At 40.5% G+C, this 15,406-nt stretch overlaps 1 protein-coding gene across 4 annotated transcripts in view; it reads right to left on the bottom strand.

Moving 5' to 3' along the window:
* The window catches only part of ARHGAP6 (Rho GTPase activating protein 6), a 336,609-nt gene that overhangs the window by 46,897 nt on the left and 274,306 nt on the right, over nucleotides 1-15,406 (bottom strand). The gene's annotated exons all lie outside the window — the stretch shown is intronic.

The raw sequence follows: 15,406 nt of genomic DNA, 5'->3' as shown, positions 1-15,406 counted from the left end.
TAGATTCTATAGAGTCCATTTCAGGGCCTAAATTTTACTCTGAGACCATGATTCTAAAAACTAGGTAAGAAGAAGCCATTTTCATGCTGATGATATATAAATTTCCACTCTAAAAGGTAAAGAAAGAGAACTTTGTATTTTTTTAAATGACAGATTACTCTGTTGCTTTACACATGACCACCTACCAGCGCCATGTATGACTCCAAGAGAGACAGTGCAGGCTGAACCATGTTACTATTATTTACTTCCAGTACTGCTTTACTCATTTTAAAGTTAGGAAAATTCACAAGTCTATTTGGTAGATGCAGGTGCTGCTCAGCATAAGCAAAAGCATCACCAAGTACACAGAATTTGTTCAAGGTGATAAAGTTGGTGGCACATCTAGACTTAAGGTTCAGGAACTCTTTAGCCACCAGTTTCATATTTTATCTCTTAATATTAAGCCACTATACTGTGAAGCCCTAATCCAGTATGCTTTTCGTAATTAGTATAATATGCAGAAGAAAGTATGACAGCACCTGAGCTTTCGAAGTAATTTTTATGACACTATTATAATATTAGGCTTCAGATCATGGGAAGTACCTTGTCAATAAGCTTGAAGTGAATCTGTAACAAAATTATGATTCCTCAGCACTTTCTTTCCTTATACATGGGCTTGTGGATTATATATAAGAAAGGATGTTCTTTTTACTTTAGATGCCAGGACACTTTTTTGTTAATCAAACACATAATTCATAAATTCATACAGAGACTTTAACTTAGTGGGTTTCTGACAAAAGAGATCTTCTGTTGCTTATCAGGTTACTGATTAAATAGAACTCACCTTCCCATCTATCGCTAACCTCCTTTGCTTAAAGAATTGTGTTTCTTGCCCATTTAGGGAAGAAAATTTGTTGTGTTCTATAATTAAGGGTTATTTTCACACAGCGTAAGGAGAGGGGTTATGTGAGAGATGAAGATCATAGCTCATTTAACAAAACAGAAATGGATGAAAAGAATGATGTTGTGAGCTTTCTAAAATGCTTTTTCATAGTAGTTATATTCATGGGTGTTTTCCCTTAATAGGCATTAGTAATTGGATCTAATTGCATTTAAAGAGGAAAAAAAATAGAATGTGTTTTCTAAAAGTGTAATCCATTCTGTCTTGAAAATTACTACCACTGACACCACAAAGCACCAAGTATGACCTCTCTTGAGGACTTGTCAGTTCACTCATCGAGACAGACGCATTTCCCAAGAGCTAGCCTCCCACACGCAGCCTGTGAGCCAAACGTTAAGCTACAGTCTCTCTTGCCTGCACATTACCATAAGTAATAGAGACCTTGCGATCAGAAAGCACTGCTAAATTCTGTTGACAGCACAAGACAAGACTGTGCTTCGTTCACTGACAGTTGCACTGTGTGGTTGAAGTCACTTTGCTGGGTCACTATACAAAGCAAATTTGCTTCCGAATGCACAGTTGGAGCCACCCTACTGAAGAAGGTGGTGCTGTTTTTTTACTTAGCCATTTCTGTGACTATAAAAGTCCATGTTCAAATATTTATTTAGATTAGCTTCTTGTTAAAAGGCCCTGTCCCCATACAGTAACTTCCGAAGAACTGCCAGCTGCAGCACAGATGGAAGGTAAACAACTTCAACCAGGGAACCAGGAATTATGGTTTTTGGCACATAAGCAATATGAAAATAGAAGGGGTGAGCCTACAGGCATTACCCAACCGAGAGGGAGTGAACCAAAGGGTAACTTGCTATACATTTTTCTCTGGGAAGGTCTTTTGATGGAGCACATGCCTAGTGTCAATATTGGAAGTAAAACCTGCCTCTGGGTAGATTGAAATTAGAGGGAACCACTCCTTCTATACTTCAGGGCAGTATTTGCTACACTGAGACTGATGACAGTCACAAAACAGTAATGTGATGCAGCAGGTACAAGACAAAATACAGGCACTGTATTTTTTCATATTGTAGCAGCATCTGCAGTGTGGCAGCAGCTTTCCTAAACTCAAAAGGTAAGTAAGATCCTAACTTAAACAGATTGTGGTACATCAGATACTTTGCTGCTGTCCTTCTCTCCACATGGAAGGCACTCAGAAACCACGATGATGGGCAGAGGTTTAAAAGCTTTGAGAAAGACTGAAAAATATCCCCTGCTTGGAGGGCTTTCATAACTGACAGAAAATAGGTCAAAAATTGTCTATGTATACTACTACATCAAAACAACTACAGTAAAATAAAATATTTTAGCTGTACTGAACAAAACCCAAACCCCAAAAAACTAGAACACCAAATTCCAAACAATCAATGAACAGCAGCCTTGATGCTGTAGTTTGAGATAGAAAACCACAAGTAACAGCTCGAAAACTGCCTTCAGTCCACTAGGGGCAAGGGAAAATTGACTGTCTCCTGGCATCAGTTACCTAAATAAAAAGTTTTACAATATGGAGGGTAGAGAGTAGTTTGATAGTTTGATGCCATTCCTAGTCAAAGCGACTCTCAATTTGATAAGAAAGAGAAATAACTTTAATCCCACAGTACTGGGCAGGCTAGAAGCAGACCAGACATTAAATTGCCACCATTTACCTGGCATCGAACTTCTCGTGCATCGGTAAGCTGGCTTGCATGCCAACACTGGCAGGTGAAGCAGCAACAAAGTTTCTTTACAGCTCCCTTAAAGCTTTCCCCCAGGTTGCTCTTGGTGTGAACAAGGGTTGAGCTCTTCAAATGAAGAGGAAACCCCCAACTCTCTGGAACTGGGGGGACCCACTCACAGAGGCAGTTCAGGGCACCCAGGTCTCCCCTGTCTTCTGACCACCATTTCGTTATTACGAGCCCTTCATACTTGTCAGACTCTTACCTTACAAGAGCTGTGTAAGAAAATAAAATGGCCTTCAATAACTTGCTCCTCCAGGACTAATTAAACTAGTCCACAATATTCCTGCTCAGAGCCTTAACAAAGAAATGAAGTGAGAAAGAAGCCTTTGGTGCAAGGAAGTGAAATCATGGTGCAGAAAGGTCTCTCACTGGACAGGTTGGTGGCCCCAATAATCAAGATGATATCCCTTTCAGAAATGACCAACAGATCTTTCTTATAATGTTTCACTGTAATAATTATCTGTCCTCTGTATCATCAATCATCTAGCTTGTATCTTTTTTTACTAATAGACAGGAACAGGTGTTAAAATGTAAAGCGCACAGAAAAAAGGTGTGATGACCTCTGCAGAAAACACTTGGGTCAACTTCCTGCACAGAAATAGAGTCACATAGACATTTATCTAACCTATTACTAAAAACCTTCAGCAGGAGATTAGTTCTCCATTAAATCTTGAGGTAGCCTTCTCAGTGTAAAAAGCCCAGTACAAAGATAGATATAGTACTGCAGCTCTGATAAAAGAAATCTATCTGTAGTCACCTTATCTTTCCTAATCAGTATTTAGAGACATATCTTGCGCCTCTGGCACCAACCACAACGACTCCACTGAAACCATGCCTTTGAAGAAAATTTAGAAACTAACTCTTCTACCTAAGGCAAGAAGAAACTCTCATCACAAATACATCCCTGCTGCACTTTCAAAAGGAGCAATACACATAAGGTAACAAAAGTAAATCTAATTTTCAACTGAAAGTTTTGAAATATTTATACCAGAGGTATATATGTTAAAATAAAGCTCTGCCGAAGACAAGTAGAACATGGAAATTAGCAGGCTGCAAAGTCAGTGTTCTTAACAAAGATTCAAAAGCTTCTCCCATGGGATATATTTATTGGTATTTATTCTTTGGCTTTGAATTGTAATAAAGCACAAAATCTTAAGTCACTATAGAATCACCACACACACGGAATATTTGCAAAGAAAGCACAGGGCAGCCCAGTCAAGTGTTGAAAAACAAAGGGCCAGTGCTACATCAAGTACTAAAGACAGATTTGGCAGAACACTATCAACTGTTACACTAGTGTTCTTATACAGATTTAGAAAACCAACAAGAGGAATCAAATTGCTGTCCCTGTTCCCTTCCTCCACCTTCACAAACCACACCTACACAACAGGTAGATTCTCAGAAGTTACACAAATATTTTTTTTTAAGGTGTTGCATTACACACTCATTCTTCTGTGTTCAGATTAAAGGTGCCACTGATTTCACCAAGAAGCCTGGCATTTTCTCCTTCTGTTCCGTATTCATACAGCACTGCAGAAAATGCATGCTGCTTCTCGATCAAAGCTCCTAGCTATTTACCAAAATACAAACTAAGTATTAAAAAGGCAAACTTTTTTGTTGTTGTTTGTAGGGGGTAAAACGTGTTATGTGATACAAGAAAATCTTGGGAATCAATTTGCTAAGTCTTTTATGTCTCAATGGTGGCAAAAAGTCAAATTTGGGAAAAAAATCACAAGAAGAAATTTCTGTAAATCTCCTTATTAGGAGAAAAAAATATATAATTTTGGGCTTGCTTATCTCCCTGTCTGGAAAACCTCCTGTCACCTTCACTTTGACAAACTCCTGTACAGCAGAGTGCAAGCCTGCATGCTTTTACAAGCAGCTGAGACTTCTCCTAGCTTAAAACATTAAGTCATTTTTATTTTCTTTTTTCACACTGAGAGATACTGGTTTTATTTTCTCAGGAGGAAAAAAAAAATCCTCAAAAAAATCCATGTTTCCATGGAAAATATGAATTGGAAGGATGAGGGGAAGCTTCCATCTAAAAATCAGCAACATATACAGTTTTCATCTCAAGTCTGATACAGCAAGTCTGATACAATAAATCCAAGATATAGTAATGTAGCATAAAGGAGCAGAATTTAGCTCACAGTCTTTCTTGTCTTTAATACAATCCTCGTGAACACCGCTACATTGAAAGAAAATCCATGGACTCACAGGACCATGTTAAAGACAGTATTTATATGAGAAGAATTAGTAGAGGTTGGCATTAAAAGGGGTGGTAATAATCCTCTTCACTTGAAAGATATACTGATGCCAACTCCAAAGCACCCAGTCTGTAATCCCAAAGCTCCACAAAATATAGGCTACAGTTTACTTAGATGTTTTCCACTGTTACAACAGCCTACAAAGTATAGAACATGGTCAGTGATTAAAAACAATGAACATTTTGGAGTCCTCACAAAAATGCAAGTCCAGATAAAAATCACAGTCAGCCTCAGTGTTAAGGAAAATGGATAATGAAATACAATGATGAGTAACGTAAGCAAAAAACAGATCAAAAAACCTACTCCCTGCCAAAATAAACAAGAAGTGGAGAACGCGTAACTCTGAATTCCTATTTTTATTCAGAGCTTAACTGGAACGTACTGGGGGCAAAGTGCACCAATGAACAATAAAAATTCAGAAAGCCCAATTATGCATGTATTCTTCTATTTCAGAGATAGGGTTGTCTCAGCGCTCAGTCTGTAATCACACACTTATCTAGCCCTGCTCCTTCAAATTCATCACCTTACTAAAGCAAGTCGTACAGGAGACTAACACACAGTTTGTGAACAGATGCACAGTGTCACACACCTGGTGGAACTGGCTACAAAATGTGCATGCAAAAATGTATGCCAGCACGTGTTCAAGCAGCACAAGCAGTACCTTCCCTTAAATGACTGAGTCTGCGTTCAGGTTTCCAAACCCAACCTTAGGTTGCATTCGTTAAAACTAATCCAATAAACTGAGAACTAGACTTTGCAATAAAATTAAGGGTTACCTTCTTTCTCCCCAGATATCCCAGTAAGTTTTAAAAAAAAACCAAACACAACACAAACGATTCTCTTAGAAGATGGAACACTTGCTGTAATTACTGAAACCACCGTGTATGACCTAGTTGCTGTTAACGACAAGAAAGTGTGTGGATATACATTCTTGACATAGGTGGCATCAACACAGTGAACAGACTTCCTAGTAAAGGCAGTTAATCTTTTATCAAGTTTTGTACACTAGCTAAAAAAGCTGGGTAACGTTTAGTCTCAGTTCTGGAAAGTGAGGACAAATTCTGTGGCCCACCTTTCGATTTTCACTCCAAAATATTTGAGGAACATTAAAATAAACCCAAAGGTACAAAGTAAAAGTATGCAACTCTTGTACCAAAGCACAAATAGACTTTGGTACACGGTGCATGTTAAAACCAAAACACTACATCAACATAACATTAAGGCTGTGACCCAAGCCAACAAATGCAAGATAATTCATTGGAGATGGATGTTCCAGCATTAGCTCAACCTACTGCATGTACTACAATCTGTTGCATCTGATTTGTTAACAATCCTGGGCCAACACATAACCTCAATATTCAACCTTAGATACATCAGTCTTGCGTTTTGGAGATGAGATGGGACAAAGCTATTTAAACACATCAATTTGAAGATAAGGGACTGAACTCTTGGGCTAACAGTCTTCCTACAAAAAAATGAAGTTTGATACCATCCCTGTAATACTCCACTGAAACATGAGTTAATACTGGGAATCATTATTATCAATTATAAGGAAAGAATGACATATGAAAAATAAAAAGATACTTTGAGGGTGCTTGCTTAGTAGAACTTCTAAACTGACTGAGCCCAAACCTCTGAAATCTGACTTCATGCACACTCAAGAGTTCCTGCATCAACTTTCCTCACAGCTGAAATTCTGGCCTGAAATAATTTGGGATGTTAAAACCAAAAATGTTTAATAAGGAAAAGACTGATATTCTGTGAAAGTCTGTGCAAAACCTAGATAATATATTCCTCTTGCTGACTCAAATTCTACTCCATCCATGTTAAGTTAATATTTCTGAACTTTAACAGGAGAATTCAGCGTAATTTTTTATTTCTTTCCCCTTTTACAGAGAATAGAAGAACAACTTTTTCTAAGTAGTGTTCCTTTACCCCAGTGTCCCATAACTGGCTAGTCCTACAAACTTCTTCATCACAAGAACCATTTCTGATTCCTGGACCTCCCAAGTCCTCTCAGTATTTTCACCTTCCCCATCTTCAAGAGTTATTTTGAATATGTCATCAACTTAAAGGTGAACATCAGGCTATCAGGAGGCCTCATCAGTTCTGCAACCTTAAGCTGACAGATCTGCTAAACTAAGATTAAACACATCTACAAAATTATCCATTCTTTGAGCCCCTATTTTTATTATGTGATTCAGGGGACATTTCAACTCACAAATCAGCGGGGCAGGGAGCAGCTCTCTCCTAAAAGCAGAGGGTCTTTTGATTTGTTGAACCTTTCTGGAACTGAGGGACAACGATTGTATCAGCCAGGCCTCATACTGCTGGCCACCAATTCCTCTGTACTGAAAAGCCCGTCAGCAGTTACCCCATCCACACAGGTCCTGGGCCTCGCTTACTGTCCCCTTGCCCCTGACTTGTGCTGAGACTAAGTTCTACTGGCCAAAACCACTGCACAGTTGTCTATGTCAAAACAGAGTATTGATTCATAGCTGGAGCTATAACATATGAGTGCAATAAAACCACAGGCAGTTGTCCTAGTTGTAACTACTGCAATGGCCACCTTTCAGCAGGAAAAATAAATGTGCCTCTCTTTTTATTTTTCATTATCAGCCCATGAAAGATACTTCTCTCCAGCAGGTAATTTCAAACATGCAGTCGCAAGATCCAGCTGCAGCTGTAAAAAAGTAATCTCCAGGCTGATACATATGAAAAAGTGTCACAACTTTTATGTGATGTCTTAATGATAGGCTGCCCCAAGCTTGTCAAAACAAATCAAACCAAAGCGAACACACAATCAGATATGCGCTCTGTGTGCCTGTTCTCTCCGCTGTCTGAAGTCAGTTTTCAGTCTGAGTTGTACTGTGTGGGCAATGGCAATGCACGTGCCTTTACACACCTTGCTAATTTAGCCTGGTAACTCTGAGAAACACCATTGCCATCTGACGTTTAACAAAGTGGGGACAGAGAAAGGGAGAAGTCTGGTCTGTGCGCTCTCAGTTGCTATGCTTGAAACACTGCACAATCACTGTGTGAGGAAAAACAGGTACCTACCAGTATGATTATCTGCCTACTGGTTTCTTCTTCCTACAGAAGCTGAGACCTCAAGGCAGGCAGCCTGTGCTCCCAAAGTGGAAGGCAGCATATGGATCAATAATGAATGATCATCTACCCATCAAGAGCAAAATAAATAATCACAAGTGGCAACATGTAGCATGTTTTATAATACAAATATAAAGCCCTCTGAAAAGGTTACAGCAATTTTACGTAAAAGAAGAAAATGTTCTTATCTACATCTTCCCCATCATCTGTTGAGATCCTTCCTTCCCCACCGGACCAATGTCTCCACCCCTCCTCCCAAGTGGCTCCTGCTGATGCTCTGTCCCAGTCCTAGCAGCCAGGGTTGGGCAAGAATTAATGGAATGTTTTCTTCTGAAAGTGATATGGGGCAGTGCTGTGGTAGCAAGCACTGCTGGTGACACCTTTATAAAAGTAACAGTGGTATTAAAGAGACGTGAATAGCAATACGCCTGTTTTCTGGTGCTTATCCAGAAATCCCCCCAGGTTTATCTATAACTTTTCAAAGAAATACAATAGAAGAATATCATATACACTTTTGAGTAGTCAACAGCACTTAATTATTGTTTTCCCAGATCCAACTTCAGGCACCAGTGCTTCTGCTTTATCAAGAAGCCCATCTGTATTTCTCTATGGAAGAGGCAAGAGGAAGGAGAATGGAAATTCCCTGGGGAAATGGGAATGGGAAATTCCATGCTCCTAACTCTTTAAGATCTGTGCTAGCCACAACCCTTCCCCAGAACTTTGGAGGTTACACTTGGTGTGATAACAGCACATGAGTTTTCTGTTTTGCTGCACAGACGCATATATGACATGCTGCTTTTGCATCCTAGGATGATGCAGGCAGCTGGATTGTTATTGCAGTAATAATGCTATTTACTTAATAATACCAAGATGCTTACTGTGCAGCACAGCATAGGACAGTATTACCAGTGAGAAATACAACTGAGCAACCTCTGGAACTGTAAGAGATTTATTCATGTGAAAACATCAATCATTTTCCATTAGTGTTTGCTGACACTATGAAGAAAACACACCCCACTTGTGCTGTCACAAGGGACAAACTGGCAACAAATAAGCAAATCCATAAACCACAAAATATTATTGATACATGAGGATTTGAATGTGGTCATTTCTATACAAAAAGATATATCAGAAGAGAAAAAAACTTGCTGTCAAGATCAGAAGTAAAGATGCCATTTCTATCTGAGTTACTAAAGATACTGGCCAAATTTCTGCTTGTCATTGTATAGGTAAACAAATGTATGAGAAAACATGTATTGCTCCCATGTTTATGCACCACTGAAATCAACAAAAATTCCTCAGGAGTGCAGTAGCCATCATGAACACCAACATCAGGAGAGGTCAAAACACTGGTGAAAAGTCAGGACTCCGCCCAGCCTACAGGAACAATGAAGATAGCTGGACTCAGCAGGCAGGGGTTATCACACCATTTTGGTGGCAGCAGAGAGGCCTCTCTCACAGAGCTGAGGAGGGGCTGGCCCTGTGGCACACTGTGGATGGGACCAGACTCTTTCCAGATGGGACTGAGAATGGAACAAGACTCTCTTCAGTGGTACCCAGCAACAGACAAGGGGCTACGGGCACAAATTGCAGCACAGGCAGTTCAGTTCCATCTGAATATGAGGAAAAACTAATTTGAGCGTGACAAGCACTGGAACAGGCTGCCCAGAGAGGCTGTGGAGTCTGCTTCTCTGGAGAGAGAAAACCCCACCTGCATGCAAACCTGTGCAACCTGCTCTAGATGAGCCTGCCTTAGCAGGGGTTTGGACTAGATGATCTCCACAAGTACCTTCCAACCCTGACCATTCTGTGACTCTGTGAACCAGGCCTAAAAGACACACAGATTCTACCTGTTCCTCCTGCATCCACATCCCTGTCCTTCCCTTCCAACAGCCAAGTTTTCGAAGAAGAAATGAGAAATCAGTATATGAGAAATCCAGACACAATAGTTCACTCTGTACAGTTTGCTTGGTCAAAGAAAAAAGAAGCAAACAGGCAGAACTCCAAATTTCTAAATATCAGCCAAGTATCCAGTTTAGCCCTTATTTTCACTGAGATGCCCCACCATTTAGCATGAGCCACTGTTTACAAGTCTTTGGTTAACTTACAGTGTGATGAGCTTAATCACATGCTACATCACCTCTAAACCAATTTCAAGTAACATTTTGGGGACATTCATGGGATGGTCAAGCTTTCTGTAACAATTCAGCTACAGCATGTCTACTGTCTAAACAGTGGTAGTACCTACATATTTTCCCACTTCTTTGCTATATATTTCCCTAATTTTCGCATCAAAGTCAGCACCTATAGATGCCTTAGAATATAGGCCATGTAGATTCAGCAGTCTGCAGATAGTATTTATTTTCTAGTGATCCTCTTCTCTTTTTCCATGGTGGTATTTATGCTATATTTCCTAATTATCCACGTATCTCCACGTTATTTATCTTCTTAACAAGTGAGCACAAAAAGCAGCTCAGCCATGTATGCCTACATGTCCCACTGGTAAATGCACACCTGCACTATTTAGAATAAGTACGGAGCTTCCCCCCCATTTATTCTCTCTCTCCACAACTTCTCCAGCCCCATTGCAAAGCTGGGAAGACAGCAGCGCAACCTGTTGTGGGCTGTTAAGAACATAAGCAGTCACTGTCTCTTCTTGAAGAGAGAGAGGTGAAAACTGCAACCGGGACCCCTGACTCCCAGACCCTATTCAAGTCCTTACCAACAGGTTCACATCGTACCTTAAAACCCGGGCAGATGCTTGAGGAGTTGAATTAGGGTCGGAGCCCTAATTCCTCATTTGCTTTAACGGAAAAAGCCTTAGCAGTGCCTACCAGTGCTCCCAAACACAGGCTCAGTCAAGTGGGAGAGGACTGTGGAGGAGAAGAGAGTAGGAAACTGATACAACCAAGCCTTATTCAATACCTCCTCTGCTCAAGAGGTACCCGCAGGCTATGAACTGCAGAAAATGCGCTGCTCTCCTGCTCTGATCCCAGTTTTACTTTGAAGAAGCTACCTGACTCACTATTTTTTCATGAAGACATACTGTAAAAGGTTAATTTTTCTCACTACTTGCGTACAAGTACACACACAATTGGAAAGTCACCAAAATGTAAGCACAGCGAAAGCGAATTTCATCATGAAGGGTTTTTTTTCCTCCTATTATAAAGACAAGATTAACTTTCCTGAAATGAGAAAAACACAATGTATTCTAAACAGCAACTGTAAAAAAGCGTCACCAGAATTGTATTGTGCCATTCAGAACGTCAGACAGCAAATCAAAAACCCTCCACAGAATAACTGCACTGGTGGAGAAACTGTGTAATGCTCTGCTCAGAAATGATAGTCTCTTGCAACTTAACACATTAACGCAGGGAGAAGATAAATAATTCTTGGTCTAGTCTCTGGTGGCAGATGTGAGAGTGACATGGGAGCTGAAAAAATGTCAATTACAGAATCTGAAAGATATATGAAGCAGAAAAAGAAGAGAACAAGAAAACCTGAAGCATCTCTGTCATAAATATAAAAATAATAACTCTTGATCAGTTTTAATTCATTTGAATTGCCTACTGCAGTGCAATTGTAGCATATTTTAAATTACTTGCTGGTTTAATAAATTCCTGTGGGAGGTGGTCCCCTCTCTGTGACTACATGATATTTAACTGAGGGATGTCGGTAATGCACTTCATTAGCAGTAATGGCTGCAGTACAGTGGAGGAGAGGGATTACATATGAGATAGTACATTCTATGCATTCCTCTAGAAGTGTGGGAATCGCCAGATGTGCCCTAAGTGCTAATGAACTGTGCTTGCTGTGACAAAGGCGCTTCTGAGCATGGCAGAACTGAAACATAATGAAGGAGCAACCAGTAACTGGCATGCCTGATTATAAAGATAAGGCAGATACTTTTGTACTTTGACTTAACATGCACACAAGCATGTTTGGCACAAACACTTGTTATCCAACAACAACGAATTTTTACTTTCCACAACACCTATGCCAGTAAATGTTTACTCAAATGCTTGCAGGAAGCCAAAGCCCAGCGGGCACAAGCACATTCTAATGTCATTCATTCACGAGTTTTCAAGAACAGTCAAAGAACCACAAAGAATCCCAACTTTTAAAACAGCTTTCTATATTTTCTAATACTTAGATTGTCCCACCAACCACTCCTGGATTTTTTTTTTCCCCTGTAGCATTCTATGAAGTAGAAGAGCACTGCAGCACACATTCTGCTATAGCTGGATCTCTCCAGACCTAGAGACCTATTCCAGCTCTCTCAGACAGTACTGGTTCTATATCTCACCTTTTTTCTTTTTTTTTTTTTTTTCCTCCAAATTTTTAAACAGAAAATGTTTAACAGCCTTCAGCCTGCTTTTAATTTGAGGCACAAATGGCTGTGATGGAGTTTTATTTTACTTGTATTCCTGCATGCCCAAAATGCCCAAGCCAGTTTCACACTGCTAAAACTTGTAATTCTGCATTTACAGGCCTGTGATGTTAGCAAATCAACTGGATGGCTACCTGTACTGCCTTATCCTAATTTTTCAGCCCACACCATACAAGAGTGGTGGGAACATGAGGTGGACTTCAGGGTGTCTCTGCAAAGAGCCTAAACCAACCTGTAGTAATTTAAGAATAAAACAGATTCTTATTCTCCTACCGAAGCACCAGCACAGATGTAGCATGATGGAGTGACAGAATTATTATTATTTACACCTATTGCAATATACCAAAATTGGTGCCAGACTTGAAAACGAGATGGACCCTTAAATACTAGATGTACCTTAATTCTAGCTGTTACCTTTGCTTCCTTCAACAGACGGTACTAGAACATTTTAAAACTCAGTTGCACTGGCTATTCATTAACCCTGCATACCTTAGAACACAGAAAAATTCATGATCTGGTCATTCAGAGCAAGTATGTAGATGTGAAATAATTTGCCTCTTATCAGTAATTTCACTGGTACATCTAACCTGAATAGCAGAACTGAATAGATAATTTATTCCTCAACCAAACTAAAACAAAAGATACATGAAAAGATGGGGCCAAGCAGCACAAATGAAACAGAAGCCCAAGCTCTTGACTTTGTGAAGTGCCTTTTATTTTAAGTTGCTTCACCAGAATTCATATTATTCTTATTTTGGTTTTATGCTTAAAATTATACTTTTCAGTCACAATATATATAAAATTCTTTACACATTATATATTTACCCACAAATATATGTACTGTGAAAATAACAACTGTTCTTGTGTGTGATCTGAACCTGCAAGATTTGACAGTTACTAGTCTGCAAGCCCTGGCAGCACTGTGCCAAGTTGCCTATGGCTCCAAAGGATCTTGCAGAGGAACAGTGGGGTGACTAAGAAGGGACCTTGGCTTTTCCAGATGGCTGGCTTTTCATGGTGCTCCCAGCAGGAAACAGCAATGAGAACACAAAAATAGTATTCACTCTCCAAAGCTCAAAGTTTCTGAATACGGCTCAATGTCGGGATGGAGATTGGTGACAGGCGGCGTCCCACAGGGGTCTATATCGGAACCAGTATGGTTTAACATCTTCATCAGTGACATAGTGGGACGGAGTGCACCCCCAGCAAGTCTGCAGATAAGCAAGCCGAGGGGTATGGCTGACACACCTGAGGGAAGGGAAGGCATCCAGAGGGACCTGGACAAGCTCAAAAAAGGGGCCCATGTAAACCTTGTGAGAGTCAACAAGGCCAAGTGAAAGGTCCTGCACCTGGGCTGGGGCAATTCCCTGCATCAATACAGGCTGGGGGGTGAAGGGATTGAGGGAAGCCCTGTGGAGAAGGACTCGGGGGTACTGGTGGATGAAAAGCTGGACATTAGCCAGCAATGCGTAGAAGGCCAACCGTACCCTCAGCTGCGTCAAAAGCAGTGTGGCCAGCAGGTTGAAGGAGGTGATTCTGCTTCTCTACTCCACTCTGGTGAGACCCCACCTGGAGTGGTGTTGTCCAGCTGTGGGGTCCTCAGCACTGGAAAGACATGGACCTGTTGGAGCAAGTACAGAGGAGGCCACAAAAACAATCAGAGGGCTGGAGCACCCCTCTTATGAGGAAAGGCTGAGAGAACTGGAATAGTTCAGCCTGGAGAAGAGAAGGCTCCAAGCAGATCTTACTGTGGCTTTTCAATACTTAAAGGAGGTTTATAAGAAAGATGGGGAGAAACTTTTTATCAGGGCCTGTTGTGATGGGACAAGGGGTAATGGTTTTAAACTAAAAGAGGGTAGATTTAGATTAGACACTAGGAAGAAATTTTTTACTGGTTGCCCAGAGAGGTTGTAGATGCTCCATCCCTGGAAACAGTCAGGGTCAGGTTGGATGGGCCTCTCAGAAATCTGCTAGTTGAAGACGTCCCTGCTCATTGCAGGGGGGTTAGATCAGATGACCTTTAAAGGTCCCTTTCAACCCAAACTATTCTATGATTCTATACGTATGTATACTCTATTATCTTGGATGGTGTTACCTCCATATATGTATATTCATCTCCCACTGGAACTGCCAGTGACAGTTTAGAGTGCCAGAAAATATTGAAGTGCCCTTAGTGATCCAGTTCTTCCTATGAATACCCTGTAAAATTGTTTTCATATTCATGGAGCATTTTTTGAGGGACCAGGGGAGCTGTGGTAGAGCTTGAAGTTGATCATATCCATCTCACTACGAGCTGATGGACTTTGTTGGTTTTGCAGGAGTTTTCTACAGATCCTAAAAAGTTGATGAATATGCAAGCTGGTGTCTTTCACATTTGTTCTTTTCCACACCATTATTTTCATAGACTGGACAACCTTTTTCTGCTTAACTTTCCCGTGGCATCACTGTGTTTGTGCTACCACACAGTACCTCTGCTCATAGCCAAAGGTGAGAATCCAGTGGTCCACTGTATTCCTTAAGTAAGTATGCAACAACTGGAGAGAAACAATAGGAAAGCTAGATTTGTAGATGGTTGTACAAATTGTAGATGGTTGTACATCTGTCAAGCTAGGCTTGACCGCCAGCCTACAGGAAACAATGGAAACTTTCGCATTAGTTTTAGTGAGGTTTAGATCTCTTCTACAGTAACCTAAGTACAGGTCTACTATGTGCACGAATGCTGCATCAGGATTCCGATAGCTGAGCTGCTCCTTTTCAATTAATTTCCTGTTCCTTAGGAGTTCAATATTTTAGGCTGATAATCAACCTGTTTTCTAGGAAATAAGCTCCACTGTCTTTATGAAAACTTGGGTAGGATTAATCTTATTTGATGCAGACGTTCTCACTGTCTGTCTGAACTAGTGATACTCTGTCTCCTCCAGAGCCAATACAATACAGAGCGAAAAAGCCACTTCTATGGCACGATCTATCTGACCTACATAGACATGTACTT

The sequence above is a fragment of the Falco rusticolus genome, chromosome 2 (genome assembly GCF_015220075.1).
Source record: "Falco rusticolus isolate bFalRus1 chromosome 2, bFalRus1.pri, whole genome shotgun sequence".
Lineage (NCBI taxonomy): Eukaryota > Metazoa > Chordata > Aves > Falconiformes > Falconidae > Falco > Falco rusticolus.
Note: the sequence above shows the minus strand (reverse complement) of the source record. Positions and strands in the feature narration are given on the sequence as shown.